Source organism: Triticum dicoccoides, chromosome 2B (assembly GCF_002162155.2).
Source record: "Triticum dicoccoides isolate Atlit2015 ecotype Zavitan chromosome 2B, WEW_v2.0, whole genome shotgun sequence".
Taxonomy (NCBI): Eukaryota; Viridiplantae; Streptophyta; class Magnoliopsida; order Poales; family Poaceae; genus Triticum; species Triticum dicoccoides.
In genome coordinates this window covers 816,580,901-816,589,979 of record NC_041383.1, presented here as the reverse complement: position 1 = coordinate 816,589,979, position 9,079 = coordinate 816,580,901, and positions in this window count along the sequence as shown.

Genomic DNA, 9,079 nt, shown 5'->3' with positions numbered 1-9,079 from the left:
CCAACCCCTGAAAATTGACTGACCCAAAAGTTGATTCAGTCGATTGAAGTGCAGCTAAATCAGAGCAGTAACGCAAGCAAGAGCAAGAGCGAGAGGAGCAGCGCGAGCAAGAGCAATAGCAAGAGCAGACCAGGCAAGGGACCGAGAGCAAGAGCAGAGCAGCAACGCGAGCGAGAGCTAAAGCAGCAGCAGCTCCTACTGATGTGGACATCACCGCCGAGGGAGCGACACCGTGGAGGAAGTGGCTGGCGACGCCACCGTGGATGGAGCCACGCCGTGTTGGCTCGGGACCGAGCGCCGGCAGCATCGTGAGATCGAATCAAAAAGAAAATGCGGCGATTAGTGTAGAACCTCTTTGGTGGCGCCGATTAGGCCGCAGGTTCATACGAGGAAACAGTGATGATGATGCTCTTCTGGTGGTGCAGGTGAAGACGGCGGTGTGGAATGGAGGTGGCGTGAAAGACGAGGGGAACATCGGGGCAGCTCCTTGGAGGTGGAGGACGGGGTGGCTGAACCGGCGGGACGACGAGATCGACGACGGATCCTCATCCGGTACAGTGGATGAGGGACGTCGAGGTGTTGTTGTGGACGACGTTGCCGGGGAAGAGGCTTCGGCTAGGTGGCGGATGGAGGAGGGTGTGGGGCTTCGTCGCGGGTGTTCGCGGCCTTGGTGTACAAATGGGTGGACGGATGGGATGGGAGTGGGGAACCATGGTTTAGGGACGCGCTTGTCCGAAATGTGGGGTAAGTTATGAAAGTACCCCCACCGATTTGAGGCAGTTCTTTATGTTCAGGGTACCACGGGCATTTCGCGTGTCGGGATTTCACAGGAGGTGGGAGTTTTCGCGCACGTTGTAATTTTGGAATAGCAAGGCGCGGGTTGAGATGGAGGGAGTTGCCGGAGCACAACAAGACAAAGATATATCTTAAATATTTTAGGGTAATTATCGGTCTTCGCACACATTTCTGATTATGGACCTGTTTGCCGCGCCCACGTATCACACACATCTAGTTCAGTTGAACTATTTCTGTTGTCCTGGCTCATCGCAAATAGTTCATCCGAGTGAACTGTATGCCCTCCATCGCACACACCTTGATCTGGCTGATTGTTTCTGTTGTGTTATCTAATCACAGACAATTCATCTAAGTGAACTGTATGACGTATATCGCACACACTCTCATCTCATTTGGCTGTCATTTCTGTTGTTACGCTCACCGCAAATAGTTCGCATGGACCAACCGTATGCCACATATCGCACACGCAGCTCTAATCTGAATTGTGTTTGATGTCTGCGCCATCGCAAAAAGTTCATATCATTTTTGACGGTTTTCTTACACCACCGTTTGTGATTAATGAATCACACACAGTTTCGAAGGGTCTCTGGTTATACTATCGCGTTTGGACCATCCTACAGTAGTGGTTCATCCACCGTCGAGTTCCTCCAGCCTCCACCTGCTACTGTTCATCCACCGTCGACTTCCTCCAGCCTCCACATGCTACTATTCATCCAACCTCCACCGGCTACTGTTCAACCAGCCTCCACGGGATCTTGTTCATCCACCCCCAACCGGCTGGGGTGTGTGGTTGCCTCCTCGGGGTCCTGTTCATCTAGCGCCAACCGCCTACTACCACGGGGTCATGTTCATCCAGCGCCAACCGCCTACTACCACGGCGTCCTATTCATCCAGCGCTAACCGCCTACTACCACGGCGTCCTGTTCATCCAGCGGCAACCGCCTACGCACGGCTGGGGCCATGTTCATCCAACCCCCACCAGGAATTGTTCATCCACAGCCAACCAACCAGCTGGACTCACCACGTCTCGACTTGTCCTACGTAACGCGCCCGCGGCAGCAAGGGGCACTAATCATCCAGAGGCAAGCCAATTGACTATCTACATCTCGCACGGGGGTTCGATCAGCTACAGTAAGCAGCAGCAGCGGTCCATCGGGTTCAGTAGTAGCGAAGACTCAGTCAGGTTCAGTTAGTAGTGAAGGGATCGATTGTTCGGCTTAAGTATGTAGCAGTGCGATCGCTCGGGTTCAGTAAGAGAACGCCTCGCTCGGGTTCAGTTATAGCAAACACCGCTCGCACCATGCGCGTGTACCACATAAACACGCAAACCACGCTGCATCGCTCGACCCTGACCACCCACCGTAACCGGGAACTCCGCGAAAATTTCCTCGCCCTAACTTCTACCACGATTTTTAAGTCATGGATGGCCCAAAGAATGTCATGCAGGTGCGTCCCCGGCTCGCCTTGGACGAAAAGCCCAGTCTCGGTCATGATTATTTTCATACAAGTAGGAGCCCACCACATCAATTATGATATGTGTTTTTGTCACAATTATCGTCATAGAAATGTCATAACCATGACAGGAAGAAAAATTCGTTGGGGTCATAATGTCACGAATGTGTCTTTTTTTAGTGGTTCTTGGAGTTCTATTCGATATAATCTTTTTTGCGATGTATTAGTTGGGATCTGATGAATTGTGGATTTATGATCAGATTATTCATGAATATTGATTAAGTCTTCTTTAAACATTATTATGCATTGTTCTAGCTACGTATTTTTCTTTGATCTATCCGTTTAATTTGGCCAACTAGATTGATTTATCTTCAGTGGGAGATGTGCTTTGTGATGGGTTCAATCTTGCGTTGCTCTATATCCTAGTGACAAAGTAGGGGACAAGACACGAATTTGTAATGCTGCCATTAAGGATAAAACAACAGGATTTATTCATATTGATTGGGTTTACCTTTTCAACATCATGTCATCTTGCTTAAGGCATTACTATATTTTATACTTAATATACCATAGATGCATGTTGGATACCAGTCGATTGGTGGAGTAATAGTACTAGATGCACACATGAGTCGGTCTACTTGTCTCGAACGTGATGCTTCTATACATGATCATTGCCTTGAAAATCGTCATAACTATGCGCTTTTCTATCAATTGCGCAACGGTAATTTGGTCATCCACCGTATGTTATGTGCTCGAGAGAGAAGTCTCTATTGAAAACTATGGCCCCCAGGTCTACTTTTATCATATATAAAAACACAAAAATACCTTGCTGCAATTTTATTTCTTTTATTTTGTTTTGTAGTTTACTTTATTATCTACCACTACGAGATTTAATCCTTGCAAGTAACCGCCAAGGGGATTGACAACCATCTTGTTTGTGTTGGGTGCAAGTATTTGCTTTTCTGTGTGCATGATATGTTCATAAGGCTTTGTGTGATTCTTCGACTAGATTGATAACCTTGGTTCTTGACTGAGGGAAATGATTATCTCTACTGTACTGCATCATCTTCTCCTCTTCAGGGAAATCCCAAGATGCTAGCAGGAATCTACACGGGGGCTCTTTCTAATTCGTACTAACAGACAAACTTGAGGAGGAACAGTGCCTGGAAGACTGACTTGAAGAATAAGTGTCGAAACTTGAGGAGGATCGCTTCATCGGCCGATGGCGGAAGGGGAATCCTGATGCCTCGGCTCTGGATAATAGATAGGTAGCGTTTTGGTCCATGACAAGAATTGAAAGACTACCTATCTACTAGCCGGAGTCGAGGCACTAGGATTCCTTCTCCACCACCGGCCACCTGAGCGAAAATTAGGGGAGGTGAATCCACACGCTCGCCCATGAAGATCGACAGGAGGAAGACTTTCTCTTAGTCGCGTTGCGAGAAGGGAAAGAAACTCACATACTACTACTTTTTCTTTTTGACGGGCTACCTAGTTCTTCCTGTACATTGTGTTTGGTTCATGAAGAGGATGGAAGTTGAGAGGTAAGGATATTAGAAGTCTACTGGTTTATTAGAGAGAATGGGACTTTAAGTGGGAAGAGAAATAGGAGTTGACGAACCAACTCCCATCGATTTTTCCCATGGGACATTGTTAATTCGTGGGGAGGACTTCATCCCAGACTAATTTCTATCATGTACCAAATAAGGATAAAACTAGCATAGCCCGCGCGGCGGCACGCCGCGCCCGTCGATACATTGTGTTTATATGGATCATAAAAGGTATTGTTATATTTGTCCATGGCTAGAACCGAGAAAGAGTATATAGGATGAGAAAGGGACATTTATTGCAGCCATGCATGGTACATACTGATGAACGGAAGTGTACACGCTGATACATTACTAATAAGGTCTACTTATTGGCATCGTATGCAGCATGTTGCGCATGTTGATACGTTATGTGATAAATTCTGCATACGGTTATATTAAGCTTTAACAGTTAACTATTTAATTAATTATTCATTTGTTGCTTATTCAACTTTAATTTTTATGTTGCAATGTATGTATGAGAATCATATTGTTACGGATACTGAATATTTCATAAATAAAATCATTATTGCATAAAAAGAAACAATGCATTGTAGATAAAGGGAATACATATTTATATTGCATGACAAAATTTGATTCTTCAGTAATTCATAGCATCCACATTCGACCGTTCCCCGGATTTGTGTCGATGATGAAACTATACAAAACTTTGTTAATAATTTACGTTGAAATTTCATAGGTGATAAAAGGAAGACTCATGTGTTAATTTTTTTACTGTTTGATTGGTTTCTAGTTTGGACATCTTCTCTTTTTGGTTTGCAGTGGCATGCAAATAGATATGTTTACTTAGTTTGTTTAATGGGACCGAACACAAAGGTACTTACTGAAGGCCTATTTCATGACAACCATTTATGGTCAACCTCGTGGTAGCTTCTCATTAAGAGATTGGATCTTCAATTCAGACTGGAATCAATATATTTTTTCACTGAAGTCTGTGAATTGATGATAGAGAAGAACATCCCCAAATCAAATCGTAATAATAAATGCTGTTTTGCTTGGATAAATTAAATGTGAAACCATAAAAATAATGCACCCTTTCACCATTATATAAGCAGCCTGTTAAGAAAATAAATTGAATTACCGACGCAAAAGAAAGAATAAAGTCTGGCATGAAGAAAGATATATCTTGTCATGCCCTAAAGTAGCTTAACAGAGCTGTGTCTATCAGCTTAATACAAAAAACAATATAAAGAGTGACAAAAAATGCAGAGAAAAAGAGCACCAAACTATCCATAATATATGTCCGCGTAGTTCAATCAGAGATCTCATGCTCATCAGATGAGGATAGGTAGCCTAAATCATCTTCCAAAAAATATATGCAGAAACATTCTTTGCATTTCTATTTTCATTCCTTCAAACAAAATAAAATAATAATAATATGATTGTGCGGTTGTGCCCGCGGTCACCACATCTTCAAAATAGTGAAAATTCATGAAACCACAAAAGCTCAATCTGCAAAAACCTTAAACACTAAATGTAGTATTATGTCCACACTTCGTTTCTGATTCATTAGATTGAGCTCCGCATGTTATGAACTAATACTCCATCCGTTCATAAATATAAGCCTTTTTAGAGATTCTATAGTATGAACTACATACGCTGCATTATCAAACTTGCTTGTAGATTCCTGCACCTCAAGTACATCAAAAGATGCATAAATAATTAGTGCAAATTGGAAGGCTCACTATACATAGGAATTTGATTTCTCTCATACTTCAAACAGAAGAACTCAGACAGAGTAGCACGTCAGCTGCATGAATGAAACATGTACCAAGGAAATACATCAAAAAGCAAAAGGAGAGAGGGAGAGAGAGAGAGAGAGAACCGAATTTATTTTGATTGCTGTACGCCGTCTCAATCTTATTGATCTCTCACACCTGGTGGAAGCAGCTAGCAAACAGCACACGGCCCGCAAACGACGGTCTGTCCTTCAGATCAGTGCAGCCTGCGAGTACATGACTGGTTTTTGCCGGATAATCATGCAGCTAATCTTGAAGGACAAACAGCGCAGCGGCATAGTGTACGTGCTGTGGTCCGTGCTCTTGTTGACGGAGAGCACGTACGCTCGGTGATGGCGCCATGAGGCGAACTGCAACCGGGCCTTGAAAGTGCACTGCCCGCACGCCGAAACGTTGCCGGTCACGTCGCGACTGGCTGGTACCATAGTGCGGCGCCGTCGGAGATGGGTCGGAAGGGGTGAAGCATGGATGAATGCACCGCGGCGTACCTCCTCGCCGTTAGAGGGTGGAGGATGGACGACCTCCAGCGCAGCAGGGATAGGCTGCATGTCGTCATCACCATGGGATCATCGTCGACGGCACGGTGGCAACCGGGAGTGTGGTGGAGGGTAGCGTGAAGCACGCCGATGGCAGCACTGCGGCAGTGAACGGGATGCGGGCGGCGCACACGGGGGACCAGGCAGTGGCAGCTCGGCCCAGCCTTCAACGTGGAGCTCCGAGAGGAGGTCTGCCACAGCTCGTGGAGATGGCCGCGGCGGCAGAAGCAGGACGGCGCCGCGGCGGTGCCTCGAACGACGACGCCGGGGGAGGGATCCAGTGGCGAGGGGCACCGGCAGCCTGGATGGGCGCTCCTCCGTAATCTCGTGGCCTCCGCATGGCTTCCGCGAAGAGGAGATGGCCAGATGGGGATGGGAAGAAGATGAGGCGAGAGCCCGCCGGAGGTCCTTTCATATACGCAATGGGCGGCGAAGCGGTGGCGGAGATTGGACTCGATACTTCTCGACAGAAATATCTGCAGAGATCAAGCGAGGAAACACGGGCGAACACACGTACATAAAAAATCTACAGGAAAGAAACTTACCAACCCGTGCAGGACGTAACGGCCGGCGAACAGCACGGCGGCAACGCCGCCCTAAATGAGCCGCAGGAGAACGACCGCGGCCATTACGCACACGGCCGATAACGGCCGCCCGGATCCAGGAGGACGCCCCCGCCGGCCTCGACCAGACCGGATAACAGCAGGAGTAACCATCTCCATCTCTAATAAATTCTACCACTAAATGCTGTGACGAATGCGCAAGTGACCGAAACCAGAGTGGGGTGAAGACGAATGAGAGAGCCCCGTATTTATAGCATCCAACGACGAAGCAAAACACAAGTTGAAGATAACCACTCAATGCAGGAGAGAAGCAGCTAGAATGACGGAGAAAAACGGCAACCGACTATACCTCACACCTGGAAAGCACGAACGAAGCGGCGGCCGATTTAAGAAGGGAGTCCGTGCCGCAAGAGAAATCCAAAACCGAAACAGCCACCGGTATGAAATCTACACACGGAACCAGAACCGCGGGTCAAATGCAGGCCCACCTGGCAGTCCCGCACCAGCGCACACAGGCAGAGACGGACAAACGGGAGAAGACAAAGCACATCGAGGGAAGAAAAAAAACAAAGCGGCAGTCTAGGGAGAAGCATGCAGAGCCAACCACAAAACGCCAATAACGATGTAATCAAATCGAAACTGAATACAAACACCACGCATGCAAGCCAATGAGAACTGCTCCATCGTGCATGCATGCAACCAATAACGTGCTGCAGCCAGAATCCCACCCACAAGGCCACAATCGCTAAACGCACACAGCCGTGCACCCGGCCAGGTCCCCCAATAATGCACGTGTCACATCCTGGTTGGTCCGATTTTTATTGATAAGAAAAATTCAAAAAAACCCGAAAAACTAAACCTAGCGAGATTTAGTATATGTAGAATTGAAGAAAACAACGCCGAACCACTCCATAAACTCCCTTATGCAAACTCCCATTTCCATGTGCCAAAGGTTACCAAACAAGTTGTCAGGCGTTTTCCTTTTGGTATCCACCTCGTGAGAAGGCGTCTATTCCTCTTTCGTTTCCTTTCTCTTTGGCCAACACTGCATCAAAGCCTTTTTGCGACTTTACTCCTAGCTAGACGTTTATCCACTGAGCTGATGATATATTTCAGTACCGAATATAGAGAATACGTTGTAAAGTGTGAGGAAAATTAGAGCCAAAAAAGAATAAAGCAATGTGCCAATCATTTGATGACAGCATTCTTTTGCATATTATATTCTAGATTTTTTATTTACTTATACAAAATGAGAAATAGAAACCTCTATCAGGTTATTTTAAGGTCTCTACCAAGATATTTAAGAACACACACACACACACACACACACACACACACTATACATATGTTCATGCAAGTATCACAAGTCTGCAATAGCATGTCCTTTTATATTGTTACTAGAAACTGAATTTGGGTGTGTACTCTGTTAAATAAAGAACAAAAACAGGGGAAACAGAGCATGAACACTGAATAACTTGTGTTCCAAATTGCTGCTTCAATTCAGATACATTACTTGCGCACATATCACATCCTCTACCCTGACAGGCCTAAATGCCCATTCTAATGATGGATGAACAACAAATAAAACAAAAACAGAGCAATGATACAACAATAGAACCCCCCCACCATGATATTTGCTTGCTTCTGCAAATCGATCATCTGCATTAGATGTTTCTTAATCTTCTTCAGTTCCTCGGTCAGTTCGGACTCCGCATGCAGTTCATCATTGCGCGCATACATCGCCATCGGCACGACTCTGCCCGCCCCTCCGCCCGAGCTCTCCGTATTCTCCACAGCAATCGGCGGCACCCCGCCCAAATTGAGCTCTCAGGTTGCGGCCACGCTCGAATCAACGTAGCCCTCAAACTGAATCCTATCAACATATTCATCAATCCACTCGAAATGGTAACATTTCTTCAAGATCTGAAAAGAACGAGTATTTAACAAAAAAACTACCACAATTCATGGAACCGTGCCTACAAACTACCACTTTACAAATTTATGCCGAAAACTACCATTTTCTCACTAATTCTTGATTAAAAACTACTAAGTCTGAAAAGAGCACGATTTGACTCTTTTAAACGTGTTTCTGACTAGCCGGGCCCACATGTAAGCGGGCTAAAAAAGCAATCAGGTCCCTAGTTTTTTTTTTCAAAAAAGCTATCCATTCCTATAGCGCGTCGTGGCTGTGGCCGGCCCCTGGCCATGGCAGCGGCCAAGCCATTGCTGTGGCCAGCCATGGCCGCTCGTGGTGGAGCTAGCCGTGAGTGGTGAGCGGTGGCCAGCCAGCACGCACGCGAGCCAGCCAGCCGGCCAGCAAGCGGCGCTGCACGCACGCTCGCGGCGACGGCGGCCAGCACGCGGCGGCGGGGGCTGCTGCGCACGCA